This window comes from Rhyacophila brunnea, unplaced genomic scaffold (assembly GCF_057557595.1).
Source record: "Rhyacophila brunnea isolate RB1 unplaced genomic scaffold, BYU_Rbru_1.0 scaffold_2, whole genome shotgun sequence".
In the NCBI taxonomy this organism is placed as follows: domain Eukaryota; kingdom Metazoa; phylum Arthropoda; class Insecta; order Trichoptera; family Rhyacophilidae; genus Rhyacophila; species Rhyacophila brunnea.
The window spans coordinates 12,041,964-12,058,580 of record NW_028232859.1 but is presented as its reverse complement, the minus strand read 5'-3'; positions in this window follow the sequence as shown (position 1 = coordinate 12,058,580).

Genomic DNA, 16,617 nt, shown 5'->3' with positions numbered 1-16,617 from the left:
GGCAAACACAGACACGAAAGATTGTGTGTAATCGTGCATTTCTGAGGCAACGGGCAGTACCCAATGTATACGAAAAACGGCTGTTTGTCTTGCTTATGCTTACTTATTGTGCTTATAGCGAAAAGAGGACAACATGCGTATACGTTGTTGTCAATGTGTGTCAAATATTTTATCTCAAAAACTAGAGTAAGTGCATATTTTTTTACATTAATTGTCTATCGATCTGATGGGCGTAAAATTTTGATTGATAGCTCAAATAATAAAAAAGAGCAAGTGGTCCGAAAGGCGTAACCCCTTAACCAAGCCTCCAGCGGCTTAACTTATTGTGGTATCTGCACTGTTTACAATACATGTATTTTTTTTGACTGACCACATTGATCAAAAAATTGATACACATGCCGTCACTTGTCTTTTGTTGGTTTTGTGTCTAATGACACTGACTGGCATTTTTTTAGGAAGAAATAGAAGATCTCTCGATGAACATTCGCTGAATTCTTTGGGTATGTTTTATAACTTTGGTCGAAAAACTACTAACTATACACATTGTTAATTATCAAGTGTGTCATAATAAATTTAATAAAAAAATATAATGAAATGTATTTTCAACATTAACACAACGTATCACCTTTAAACTCATATATAAATGTATTATTACCACAGTAGGCATAAATTATTAAAACTTGGATTGCAAGTTTTCGATATACTCATACTTACCAAATTATTAATATGTTAGTAATAGTTATTAAAGCAGTACTGAGTCATGTAAGCAATGTATCGATGTTAATACGTAACTAAGTTTAAATTAAATTACACACTTCTTAATATCATCTCAGTAGCGTTGTCATAAAATAAGTAGTTTTAGCGAGAATTCATTTAAAAATTAACCACCTAAATCTAAGATTTGAAAAAATTGCTCAAACCAAATTCAACACTCACAGTTATTCTCACCGTGCACGTCTACATACCACGTCTTGTCAAATATCATAGATTTTTCAGTACATATTTTAATAAACAAAATAATTTTGTTTCTTAACCCCTTTATATAATATGTTTATATAGTTTTATATATTATACCAATTGACATTTTCATCGAATCATTTCACTTGATCATTGACATTCCAAAATGTTATTACTGACTAAACCTGTACATATATATGTATGGGATACACCCAGGGCGGCCGCGCGGCTTAAGGGGGGACATGCTCGTCGAAGGTCAAAATTGAGTTTTTATTGTATATTCAAACCATGATCCTGGACACTCCTTAAACGTTGTAGATGATCTATTTATATAATTTTGAAGCTTTATTATCCTTTATAGTTATTTTAAACATTTGATGACTGCATGAAGTATTTTTGTTACATAAAATAGTATTCTTTTAAACCTCTCGCTCTAATGTTTTAGAATATAGTCATATTTCGGTACATAACTGTGCAGTGGTGTTAAGATTTTTTACATTTATTAATTTTTAAACGCATTTATAAAACCATTAGCATAATTTATTACGAGATAATTTTTGTAAAATATTCACGATAAAAAATTATATTGATAATCTCTGCGATACCAAATTTGACAAGAATTAGGCATTTTATTATTCAAAAAATCGGCAAGATTAACACATTTCAAGATGATTCTAAAGATATTTATTATAAGCTATGTCCTTGACCATTCAAGTGTGATAAACATCTTATGAATAATGATTGCTTTATAATAATTATTGACCTAAGAATAAGGTAGTGTTTTTTTGAAATACGCCATTTCTTTTGTCATTCCCTAGTGGTTAAGCTACAACATACGGCCGTAGCCATAAATTGACAAACTATATTTGAAGTAGGGAGTAAAATGATATTGACGCGCGTGTTTGAACATGTACCGTTTAAAAAAAAATAAAAAAAAATTCGGTTAGGTACATGTTCAAACACGCGCGTTAACATAATTTTACTCCTTACTTTAATTATAGTTTGTCGTTTTATGGCTACGGCCGTATGTTGTAGCTTAACTACTAGGGAATGACAAAAGAAATGGCGTATTTCATAAAAACACTACCTTATTCTTAGGTCAATAATTCTTATAAAGCAATCATTATTCATAAGATTTTTATCACACTTGAATGGTCAAAGATATAGCTTATAATAAATATCTTTAGAATCATCTTCAAATGTGTTAATCTTGCCGATTTTTTGAATAATAAAATGCCTAATTCTTGTCAAATTTGGGATCACAGAGATTATCAAAATAATTTTTTATCGTGAATATTTTACAAAAATTATCTCGTAATAAATTATACTAATGGTTTTATAAATGCGTTTAAAAATTAATAAATGTAAAAAATCTTAACACCACTGCACAGTTTTGTACCGAAATATGACTATATTCTAAAACATTAGAGCGAGAGGTTTAAAAGAATACTATTTTATGTAACAAAAATACTTCATGCAGTCATCAAATGTTTAAAATAACTATAAAGAATAATAAGGCTTCAAAATTATATAAATAGATTATCTACAACGTTTAAAGAGTGTCCAGGATCATGGTTTGAAAATACAATAAAAACTCAATTTTGACCTTCGACGAGCATGTCCCCCCTTAAGCGTTGGACTATCACGCCGTGGGTCCCAGGTTCGAATCCTGGATCTGGCATGTACACATATTGTTTTTCAATTTGTGTGTGAGTCAGAGTATGGACCTAATAGGTTGAGCGAGTGGCTGACATCCATTTCTCGCAAAAAAATCTGTTAATACAAACCTCTACTCTGTGGAGGCCCATATGATCCTATTAGGATCGGATATGGTCGGGAAAAAACCCTGAAGATAGGCATTGATTTTTTGTAAATTTATACCAATTACATATAATTAAATTACTTATGTTAAAAATATAACATCTCCACCACTTTTATTTCCTGACATTTTAAGTTAACCAAATATCCATGTGACCTTTAGATAATATAATCAATTATGTATTACCTTCAATGAAAGACTTTCAATTCTCCTATAAATTATTATTATTATTAATTCGGATTAAAAGTATTTTTTCTTCGGGTTCGCCTTATTAGGAGACAAGTTTTAATTCAAACGTTATACAAATTTTTATTTAATTTCTTATAGGTATATCTTTGAGCAATAAGTCTGTTTACAAAAATAAATTGAATACCATAAATAATGAGTGTTATTGTAAATTTCGTCATTCTATAATTTTAAATTAAGCCAAATTATTTTGTGATATCAGTGATTAAAATTTATATAATATATTTTTAGTGTCAACACAACATGCACTATACATTTAATTTATTAATTGTCTAAAAGTAAGTTATAGTAAAAAAAAAATTGAGGATATTGTAATATTTGATCAGGTGAAAGTCGAAGAGAACGAAGAAAAGCCAGATGGGCGGATCAAATCATGAGTGCCACTGGATTAACACTGAGACATACTCCAAGTGCTGATGGATGCCGAGAGGAGTAGCTGTAATGAGTTACAATTTATAAGTATGTAGAGATATGAGAAAAATTTAAACACGTTGGTATTAAATAATAATTATATGTCATCGTTAATAATTAATTACGTATATATCACAATGTTCATTAAAGTTTGTCAAGTAGACGAAAAACGCATTTAATATTAGTAATATTTGAAGCCATTCAGGTGGATTTGTATTTTTTGCGTTTTATGAAGTCATAAATCAAATCTGGCTTCAATATCTTAGTCTATGGCGACTGGTTTTGTATTTGTTTCGCAACCTGTTTTTTTGGGTAGAGTCGAATTGTAGCTTCTACTCGCCGATCAGATCAATCAGGTCACAATGCCCAGCCACAAGGCCCTGATAAAAATCATTATATTATACAGACGAATTCATGACGCGCGCACGGTTTCCATCAAGTACCTACCAAGTTACAAAAGTGAGGAGTGGAAGTCACGACTATTTCCGGTCCTGGAATTAAGACTTTTCGTCTATATTATCGTGTCAGGTAGACGAATCATAAAAGAAACTGTGTCTTGTAGTATGTACTTAATATGAAAAGTATGTGAACACCCGGTCTTATAATGCACTTACGCTTTTCGTGGCCTCAGTAAGTGCAACGAAAGTAGGTAATTGAATTTGAGCAACAGCGTGGTTTTATTGGCAAAGCGAGAAATTTCTGAAGTGGTTGAATACAAAATGAGTGCAGTTCTTTATATATTCCACGAACCATCTGCAGGGAACACGATATTCTAATCGTTAGATTCATATTAACCCAATATGATGACAATTATATGATTAATATAACCATATTTCTTTGGGAAAAAAAAATACAAAAAGTACACTTATTTATAAATAAATGTCCAATAATTTGTTTGAAACATTGACAAACACAATATAAGCAACTTAAATGGAATAATACCAAACTTAAATCTAATAGAATTTAAATTTAAAATCCATTAAGTACCTTCGGTCGATAGTATATTAAAGACATTTTATTAAAATATTACCTATGTTATTTTCTCTTCTAATTAATTTATTACTAATTGGTATGGAAAATGCATTCATATGCATATTTATATATAAAACCCATTTATATTATAATTAAAACAAAATTATCGGCACCGTTAAAAAAGAAAAGCTTTTATTCAAATTTCGTCACTGAATATTGTATTTCCAAATGCATTAAAAAAACACACTGCATTTAAACTATCCAATAATTTTAAATTGCATCATGTTACTATCATGGCTCTACTCACATTCTTTGTGAGGATTTTTTAAAACAAAATTAACCCGGTGTGATTTCCCCAGATGTATTTTTTAGCGTTGTATGTAAAATCGGTGCATTTGCATATTGTATAAATTGTCATTATATTAAATTACTGATTACACTAATAACGTGGAATTAAATAATTCAATTTTGTTTATGTTTCTAAAACGAAGTATTAATACGAGTGCTTAAAGTCAAACAACGTTATCTACAAAAAAAGTTTTTTTAGATAACGTTATTTTACATTTTCGGCTGAATGATAGTCAAACAACGTTATGTCAATCTTTTCTAATTTCTTCTTAAATCAATTAACGTTAACTACATAATTATATGAGCAAAATAAATGTACAATACACAACAAATTATAAAATATGAAAATTAGGTTTTAAATAAACATTTCCCTTGATGAGTTACAAGAATCTAAAAAACGATTTTTGGCTCTCTTGTAAAGTTGCACTTTTGCAGATAGTGTTGTTTGACATTAAAGCCTCGAATAATGCTTGTATGTTTCTTCTTCTAATTTACATTTTGATGTCATCTTTTTGTACTGTAATTAAGGGATTCAAACGTTTTCCATTTAAGTTAACTCATTTAAGATTTTCCTTTTCCATGCTTTAAGCAATGCATCAGGGTTCCGAGCCATACGTGAACTGATTTTAATATTATAGTGTCGATTCCATGAATTTTATTATAACGTAGTTATAGTAGGTTGACCAAACCAATTTTGTTCGTTTCTTAGCACAATATATTCTTATCTTTATTTTATTTACTAGGTTACAATTTCAGATACATGCCTCTATAAAAATATTGACCTTCACAAAAACGCTGTGATTTTCCTTGAAAGTATCATGAGTTCAGTTTCAGCCAGCTCTCACATCTAAACTCGCCTTGCCCACACAGCCATAAATCAAACCTTCCAATAACGTTGATCCGATGTCGCATATGACGATCGCGCAGATCTACCTAGCGACAGTCGTACGTAACCTTCGAAACATAAAGATACGTGGATGCGGCGGTCGGCGAGCCAGTATAATAATGAGTATTTCGTAGGTATTTGTATGCGTCCTGGCGTCTTCGACTCTCAGCCCGAGAAACTTGCAACTGCAACAGCAAATATTTTTTTTTCAAAGTAAACAGTCGCATTTGACCAGTCTCCGGAGCTCCATTTGGCAACGTGTCTTTTGTGAATAATGATGACGTCATATCGACGTATTCGACACGTTGCATGCGGACGAGTTTTGATGTGAGAGCTTATGCTGGCGTTTTACTTTTAAGTCTAAACACTCTATGTAAATAATGTGATTTCTATTACCGTCGTATTCACTGAAAATCTATAACACGAATTTAATTTATTTTAATCATCTGACGATACCTTTTCTTCACGTTCTCTCAGACCTTTATCGCGTTCTTAATGGCCACCGTTTACACTAAAAGGAAGACCTAATAAAAACTACTGATAAAGACAACCAAAATATTGGTTGCCATTACCGTTTGTAAGCAGTCGTTTTTCATTGAACGATGTTATCAAAAACTGGTGAGTATGATTCAAGTATTGACTTACCTAATAATATGAACACAGCATATTATTATGAAAAACAAAAGTGCCCTCGGAAACGAGCCTGCTTATAATCATGTAGGTATATCAATTCAATTTACAGATGGAACACAACCGAGTGATAACACATGTAAAATTCGAAGAAAACATGTTAACGGCCCACATCCTCAGCAAACGTCAAAATGGAGCTTTTATTCTATTTTCAAAGCATGATCCTGGACATTCCTTAAACGTTGTAGATAATCTATTTACATCATTTTGAAGCCTCATTATCCTTTATATTTATTTTAAACATTTGATGACTTGTTCAAACGTTCATGTTTCCTAAACGGACATGTTCAAACACTCGCGTTAACATGATCTTACTCCTTACTTAATTTATCATTTGTCAATTTATGGCTACGGCCGTATGTTTTAGCTTAGCCACTGGGAAATTCCAACAGAAATGGTGTATTTCAAAAAAATACTATCTTATTCTTAGGTCAATAATTATTATCATAAAGCAAATATTATTCGTAGAATGTTTATCAAACTTGAATAGTCAAAAACATAGCTTATAATCAGTATCTTTAAAATTATCTTTAAATGTTTAAATCTTGCTCATTTTTTGAATAATAAAATGCCTAATTCTTGTCAAATTTGGGATCACAGAGATTATCAATTTAATCTTTATTGTAAATATTTCACTATAATAATGTCAACATAAATTTTAGTAATAGTTTTATAAATGCTTTTAAAAATTAATAAGTATAAAAAATCTTAAGACCACTTCACATGGACGTACTGAAATATGACTATATTCTAAAACATTAGAGCGAGAGGTTTAAAAGAATGCTATTTTATGTAATAAAATAACTTTATGCAGTCATCAAATGTTTAAAATAAATAAAAAGGATAATAACGCTTCAAAATTATGTAAATAGATTATCTACAACGTTTAAAAAATGTCCAGGATCATGCTTTGAAAATAGCATAAAAGCTCCATTTTGACGTACGCTGAGCATGTTCCCTCTTAAACATATTTTCTTATTATATTTTGACAAACGACTTGTTTTTAAATTCCCTCCATTTCAATTAAGAACATGTATTGAAAAGAGTTCCTCTTCCATGTGCTATAAGTATACATCTTTCCTAAAATCTTTTCAAATATTCTTATAACCATAAACAACAATTCTATGAAACAGCTTACCTTTACACTATTAATTTTATTTTATTTCTCAGAAAATCTAACAGCCAATATGAAAATAAATTCACTTTGATCAACAGGTGTGCATGAATGAACTGAAAGGTAGAAAATATATAACTCTTATCATGATGCATGTCCTGACTGCTTAGCAGGTCAAACCGATTCTCGTTTTTTAAGTAAGTACATATTTTTTTAAGAAAAAAATCGTTTTCGTAGTCTATAAATAAAAGATTTTCAATGAAAGATAGATAGAGCTTTTATTATTTTCTATAAAAAAAATATTCAAGCAAAACACTATTATTCGTTGCTAGGGTTTGCATCTGCGGCACAATTACCATAAAGTTAAGCTTCATATTTTTTAATGTTTTATTTTACATGAAGAAATAAATTTATTACAAGTTAGTTTAAAAAATACGAATGCAAAATAATATTTTTCAAATACCTGCTGACATATTATCAGATACAGATGGTTTATCAGCCTACAATTACGCAAGTAAAAAAAGCTCTCATAGTAATATTCATGATATTATATGTACCTATTAATTCCAACAACAAATGATGGCACTGGGACAACTGGATGCCGCACTGTAGAATTAAATAACATCAATTAATGAAATAAATAGACATTCGTTATGATTTAATGCAGAAAGTAGACGAGTGGAAGTTGAATAAGTTTATATCTTTCTTAGTAGTTTTAATTCATTTTTCACTTAACATAATGCTTTATTTATTACAGATTGAGAATTATAATTCCTGACACGTAGAAAAATAAAATAAATCTCTTCTTGTTGAAACTTAAACATAATTTTGCACAATTAAATCATCATTTACATGTGAATATTAAGATTCTCACCAAGTATTAAATAATATATTTTTAAAATTAAGTACGTTTAGTTCACGAAAGTTTATTTATTTTCAAATTCCATTCAATTGCGTTGTGCGTAGTTGTCCCGGCGCCGAATCGTCCTAGACTACTGGTTATTTAAATAAATATATATCTAGTGGCTGCTCGGAATCAATAATAAAATAAAAATTAAAGTTCGAGAAACTTGTACTCAAAAGTAGTATGTAAATACTGTTCGCGAACATTATAATGTGTTTCTTTTGAATTCACAAAAAATACAAAAAGTAACTTAAAAAGAAAAAAAGACATCACCTGAAGAAGTTTTCGGAGGTTAACTTTGATAAAATAATGCTGACTCTTTAATTTTTGGAAACATTCCGCAAAGTTAAAAACTTTTTTGTTGAATTAAAAAAATAACCATCAGAGGTGCCTACTTCAAAGGCTAAAAAGTAATGAACACCTTTCTTCCTCATTTAATATCAAAGAAAAGTTTTTTTATATATAATGTATACTTAGAGAGACCCAGTATTTCTGAACCATTAAAATAAATTCTATCACAAAATGTTGAAGTAAAAATAATATTGAATAGCACAAGTTATTATTTCGCTTCAAATATACATAACTGTAAATACTTACACTTGCTTGTTTATTATATTATTTCTATTTAGATTGTGTACATTAATTTAACAAATTTCTTGAAAATGTTCAATAATTATTTATGTAAAATATAATTCGTCTATTTCCAAAATCCATCAAGTCCACATAATATTATAGTGAACACATAACAAAAATACGTAGGTATATAATTATTATATGTGTAATTTCATACATATCAATTCCCGATGAAGCCACAATACATAAAGGGGATTTTCTTAAATTGCTGATGTTTTTGTTATGCTATTACTACAATACTGTTATTAGGACTCAACGTCATGGCATGTAGGAAGATTGAAAATATCAGTATTTTCTTTTAGTGGCTTTGTGATACTATTTTTATTCATAATAATATATTGATATGTTAACTCATAGCGTTTTTTGATATAACATATTACAATTCTACGGATAATTTTCTTTTCAAAACTACTCAAGTAATAATAATATTCTAGTCAAAGTTAATATTACTTACGAAATTAAATTTGTTTTCTATTTACTGTTACAAGTAAGTATTTTTAATATAAATTCTCGTCTGTATTTCTTTGTGAAACCACTTTTAGGCTCGTAAATAAAAAGTTTTCGAACTGTTCTTATTAGGGGAAATGTAAATTAGAAATTAGCAATATTACCGGAACGACTTTTGCTAATTGGAACGTTGAATTGAGAGAGACTATTAGCGAACTTTTCTTTCTCCTTCGACGATTCCCTTTTTCACAATTTTATTATTTCCAATTTAAATATAAGAAAAAATACATTAACGAAGTGGTTTAGGCTCTTTGAGGTTAACGTTTTAAATGTGACCAAAGAATGCGGTATTGTCAAAAGTCGCTTTCAGTTTGACGAACGGTATTCGATTATTGAGTTTTAATCCTATTGATAAAATAACCTACAGTTAAAATTCTTTATACCGAAATTTATTAATTTAAAAGTTATCTCAAATTAATTTCAAACATTACATTAGAAATATTGTTTGAAATATTTCATTAATATTGAACCACAATAACATGGCGACGTAAAAGTGTGTTATAAACTTTTTCCTTCTAGTTGAAAAGAATTCAAACATATTATATTTTTAATAATTACAAGATAAAAGAACTTTTTATATACCACGTTTTTAAATTTTCTGTTGAATCATATAAACTTGACAACTCTTCGTATTAATAAATACTTTTTTTTGTACTTGAAAGAAATACTGAATAAATATAGAATACTGAAATGTCATTTTGACATTTCATATTGATTTCCATAGTAACGCACGTATATATTAATAATTTAGTTGCTAGGACCCCCTTAGCAACTAAAAATAATAACTTTCCTAACAAAACAGAATTAACTGAAAATGAATTCAATTCTGCTTAAAAATGGCTAAAAGTATTAAGGGGGGACATGCTCGTCGAAGGTCAAAATTGAGTTTTTATTGTATTTTCAAACCATGATCCTGGACACTCCTTAAACGTTGTAGATAATCTATTTATATAATTTTGAAGCCTTATTATCCTTTATAGTTATTTTAAACATTTGATGACTGCATGAAGTATTTTTGTTACATAAAATAGTATTCTTTTAAACCTCTCGCTCTAATGTTTTAGAATATAGTCATATTTCGGTACAAAACTGTGCAGTGGTGTTAAGATTTTTTACATTTATTAATTTTTAAGCGCATTTATAAAACCATTAGTATAATTTATTACGAAATAATTTTTGTAAAATATTCACGATAAAAAATTATTTTGATAATCTCTGTGATCCCAAATTTGACAAGAATTAGGCATTTTATTATTCAAAAAATCGGCAAGATTAACACATTTGAAGATAATTCTAAAGATATTTATTATAAGCTATGTCTTTGACCATTCAAGTGTGATAAAAATCTTATTAATAATGATTGCTTTATAAGAATTATTGACCTAAGAATAAGGTAGTGTTTTTTTGAAATACGCCATTTCTTTTGTCATTCCCTAGTGGTTAAGCTACAACATACGGCCGTAGCCATAAAACGACAAACTATAATTAAAGTAAGGAGTAAAATTATGTTAACGCGCGTGTTTGAACATGTACCTAACCGAATTTTTTTTTATTTTTTTTTAAACGGTACATGTTCAAACACGCGCGTTAATATCATTTTACTCCCTACTTTAATTATAGTTTGTCAATTTATGGCTACGGCCGTATGTTGTAGCTTAACCACTAGGGAATGACAAAAGAAATGGCGTATTTCAAAAAAACACTACCTTATTCTTAGGTCAATAATTATTATAAAGCAATCATTATTCATAAGATGTTTATCACACTTGAATGGTCAAAGACATAGCTTATAATAAATATCTTTAGAATCATCTTAAAATGTGTTAATCTTGCCGATTTTTTGAATAATAAAATGCCTAATTCTTGTCAAATTTGGGATCACAGAGATTATCAATATAATTTTTTATCGTGAATATTTTACAAAAATTATCTCGTAATAAATTATGCTAATGGTTTTATAAATACGTTTAAAAATTAATAAATGTTAAAAATCTTAACACCACTGCACAGTTATGTACCGAAATATGACTATATTCTAAAGCATTAGAGCGAGAGGTTTAAAAGAATACTATTTTATGTAACAAAAATACTTCATGCAGTCATCAAATGTTTAAAATAACTATAAAGGATAATAAGGCTTCAAAATTATATAAATAGATCATCTACAACGTTTAAGGAGTGTCCAGGATCATGGTTTGAATATACAATAAAAACTCAATTTTGACCTTCGACGAGCATGTCCCCCCTTAACAAGTTTCAAATGTCTAGCTAATCGGGAAGTTAGTTAAAAATCGATTGCAAGATTTTTATTGGACAAACAAGAAAATATTTTACTGGACAAACAAGAATACGAGCTAATAAAAACGTCGTAAATAGTAGTGTCGCTTGATGTTAACTTTCATCCAAGCTCAAAAGGAAAATTCTTAAGATGTTGACTGAATGCAATAGAAAAGAAAAGTATTGAAAAATTTTCTCTTCAACTAAATTAAACTTTCATATCAAATTATCTTTAAACAGTGGATGACGCCGGCAGTATCTACCTTGAAAAGTTATCTCGGCAAAATTGTAATATATACTGAGGTAACTAACGAGCTTCTAGCGGGTGATGCACATAAAAGGTATACCCGTCTCCTCTTGAAAACCACACCCAACTTTAGTGATTATAAACTTAGGGAAATTGCATTAAACGAGCTTAAATCACGATGTATGAAGAACTTCGAAGTGTTGGAATATCACATGATACTAAGTCTTTTATCGCATAATAACCAACGATCCCTCTAATTTTTTATGGTGGGAGCGACTCAACTCATCTGAGCAATAAATATTCTACAAAAAAAGGTTTTTAGATAAATGAACTTGACAAATTATTATGCCGCGAAATATAGTAGGTACCTACCTTATCTTTAATTATTTATTTTTATGTAGATTGCACACAGTTTTTACCCGATTTCAGTGCTCTATCCCATTTAGGAGGGCGTAGTAAAATGGTTATAAATATAAATTTATTGTACATTACATTTCACCGTGAGTAGTCTCATCTGAAAAAGATGGCCGTATATAATTAAGATCAAAAATTGACGTGTTGTTCGTTTAGCATTGCAGACAGTAATGTTAAAATTGTATTAGATTAAATATTAATAATAATAAATATATCAATTTGATACTATTTGGCAATAACACTATTCCACTAAATCACTTCGAATATTGATGTAGATATTTCACGTACGAGAATGAGTAGGTATAATATAGATAGACATTGCCGTATTAATTCTTAAAAATAATAAGGTCTATTTAGGACTTAGGTTATTTGGTGTATTTTCGTATACTTACTTTATAATATTATTTTAATTTACTATTTATACATAAGTACTCTTTTTAAATTAAATTTTTACAACGTTTTTCTTAGCTCGTATTCTTATTTGTCCGGTGGTTCTTTGTCCAGTACAAATCTTGCAATCGATGTTTAACTAACTTTCCGACTAGCCAGACATTTTAAGCTTTTAGAATATATCAGAACACGATGCCAATGCATTTTTTAAATATTTTTAGCCATATTTAAGTAGAATTGAATTCATTTTCAGTTAATTTTGTTTTGTATGAAAAGTTATTTCAACACCATTATTGGTTGCTAAGCGGATGGTCCTAACAAATAAATTATTAATACGTACGTGCGTTACTATGGAAATCAATATGAATGTCAAAATGACATTTCAGTGTTATTTCTATCAAGTACAATTTTTTTGATCGTTTAAGTTAGTCAAGTCAAGTTTATATGATTAAACAGAAAATTTAAATACAAATACATTTTCAATACAGCTTCACTTTTTCGTAGAAAAGTTTGTAAAGTGTGGGTTCAAAAACCATTTCAGGTAAAATGCAGACGAAACTTACTGTTTTTTAATATGTTTGATCCGGAGTAAGAAGATCCAATTGATTGGCCGATTAGTTTTTCTTTAACCTTTCCTTTACGATACAAAAAAAATCCGTTCGTCTCGGTGATGTCATCATCGGTTACAGTTTTATTTCAGGATTATTTTGGCAATATACACAAGCTTCATAAGGTTTCTTCATCATTATTTGCAATTTGAGTTATTTAAAATAACATATATTGATATAAATACGTTTCCATACAATTTTGCGGCTACAAGACGGCTTTCTAGGAATTGCTTTAAGGGCCGACGTGCTCAGCGTGGGTCAAAATGGAGCATTTTTCTATTTTCAAAACATGATCCTGGACATACCTTAAACGTTGTAGATAATCTATTTATATAATTTTGAAGCCTTATTATCCTTTATATTTATTTTAAACATTTGATGACTGCATAAAGTATTTTTATTACATTAAATAGTATTCTTTTAAACCTCTCGCTCTAATGTTTTAGAATATAGTCATATTTCAGTACATAAATGTGCAGCGGTGTTAAGATTTTTTACATTTATTAATTTTTAAACGCATTTATAAAACCATCAATATAATTATATCGACATTTTTATAGTGAAATATTTACGATAAAAAATTATATTGTTAATCTCTACCTATATTTTTTTTCTTTAAATGGTACATGTTCAAACACGCGCGTTAATATCATTTTACTCCCTACTTCAATTAAAGTTTGTCAATTTATGGTTACGGCCGTATGTTGTAGCTTAACCACTGGGGAATGCCAAAAGAAATGGCGTATTTCAAAAAAACACTACCTTATCCTTAGGTCAATAATTATTATAAAGCAATCATTATTCGTAAGATGTTTATCACATTTGAATGGTCAAAAACATAGCTTAGAATTATCTTCAAATGTGTTAATTTTGACCATTTTTTTAATAATAAAATGCCCAATTCTTGTCAAATTTGGGATAACAGAGATTATCAATATAATTTTTTATCGTAAATATTTCACTATACTAATGTCGATATAAATTATACTGATCAATTTATAAATGCGTTTGAAAATTAATAAATGTAAAAAATCTTAACACCACTGAACATTTATGTACTGAAATATGACTATATTCTAAAACATTAGAGCGAGAGGTTTAAAAGAATACTATTTTATGTATTAAAAATACTTTATGCAGTCATCAAATGTTTAAAATAAATATAAAGGATAATAAGGCTTCAAAATTATATAAATAGATTATCTACAACGTTTAAGGTATGTCCAGAATCATGCTTTTAAAATAGAACAAAATCTCCATTTTGACCTACGCTGAGCATGTCCCCCCTTAATATAAAGATCAATCAATGAGGCGACGTCACCTTAAGTAACATTACAGCAACGGCTGGATTATTTATAACCTCTCATGCATAGTAATGGCAGAGTGAATGTATCTAATGTGGTGATCTCGGGTGTGGGTTCAAATCCTCCGTCTAGTAAATGGAATCATATATATATTTTTTTTTTTGTCAATATGTATTTGCTTTGGATCAATTAAATTACCATGATAGTTCTTAAATCAGAACATATGGCCATATCTAGTTGAGAATAGTAGGGTATAATATAATTGGGTCAAAAATGCGTTAGAATTGAACTTGATTGACCCTCTACCAACAAATCCACAGTATTAAATTAAAGTTAGAAAAATAAAATTATACAGCAAATTTCAATCAAAATACTGTTCCTTAAGGCTATACATCAGTTGAAGCATGGTCTAAAAATATTGTGACTAGGCGATGTGCGGATTGTGCTAATGACGTGTGCCGAACGAAATATAATTTGTCATAAAATTCAACATGCGTCCATTTAATGTTATGTTTATTGTTATATTAGTAATAATAATAGTATATTCATTGACATGTTTTCTTTTTCAAGTACATACATAAAGTTTTTTGGTCATCTTTACACGATTTAAAAAATGTATTCCTCCGACGCCATGACAAACAAATTGTATCGCTCACACCTTGACTGTCGGTCTCCGATTGGCGACGAGTGCGAAATTTCGTCGCACCTACAGTTGAAAATTATTTGCCGATTCACTGATGTATGCTCTCGAATATCTGCTATACAGCTAAACGACTTAATTAAAAATAAATTTGAAAACGTAAATTATGTCTACAATTAATTATTGCAACATAAAATTTCATTTAATATTCCAAAAAGTCCTTTCCTGATATTTACATATTCCATTTTATTCCCTGAATATGTGTAAAGCTTCACCACAAATCACATGTCCAGTTTGAGGAGGATAATTTTTTGCAGGATTTACGTTGGCTTTTCGTCGGTCCATCTTCGGGGATTTATTTGTGAATCCGGTCTCATTATCTTGGACAATCTTGATCTGAGTTATACACTGGTTTTTAAATATGTATAAAATAATTTTAATATTTAATCGAGAGAATATAATTCGTAATGTACGAGTATTAAACATCATTATTAGATTAGATCAATACACTATACCCAGATGAAGGCTTTTTCAATATGAAATCATTTTTTTGTTGTTGTTTTATAAATTCATAAAATAGGGTATGCTTAACTCATCCGGTGTACTTCCTTGTACCTATCTAATTTATCTACTGATATATCTCTTTTTTTTATGTAATACTGTTATATTTATATATCTTTGTTTCTAAATTAATGTCATGTTGTGAACGTCTTAAACTTATAATTTGTAATGTCCACAATATGTTAAAAAAAAATTGAAATTGAAATTAAATTGCCACTTACTTCTGCAGAATATAACTATTTTTCATCAATCTAGCATGTCTGCCTTTCAGACATCGTCTACCTCCTAGAATACAACTGGATGACTAGATTTATTTAATAATTGTCCTTTTTTAATGATGTGTAGGTACAATCCAGCTATGTTTTCAGCAAACTGCGCCATGCCCAGCATGCACCTGGATGCATTACTCCATTAATTTTTGATTTCATTTTTATTGAAGTGCAAATTATTAAAAAGGATTGTCTAATTATTTCTCAATTTTCCTCTGATCTCTTATGATTAAATAACCGTCCACAGCAAAGTTTGTGGAAATTTTGAATATTTTTCTATCATCTCGTCTCTTTCTCCTATATTTTGTAAATCGTATAATATTTATATTATATTCTAGAATTAATTTAAAAATTATAATTAAGTATGTCAATATAGTTATTATTTCATACTAGATGAGTGTCAAAGCTTCTGAAAATATT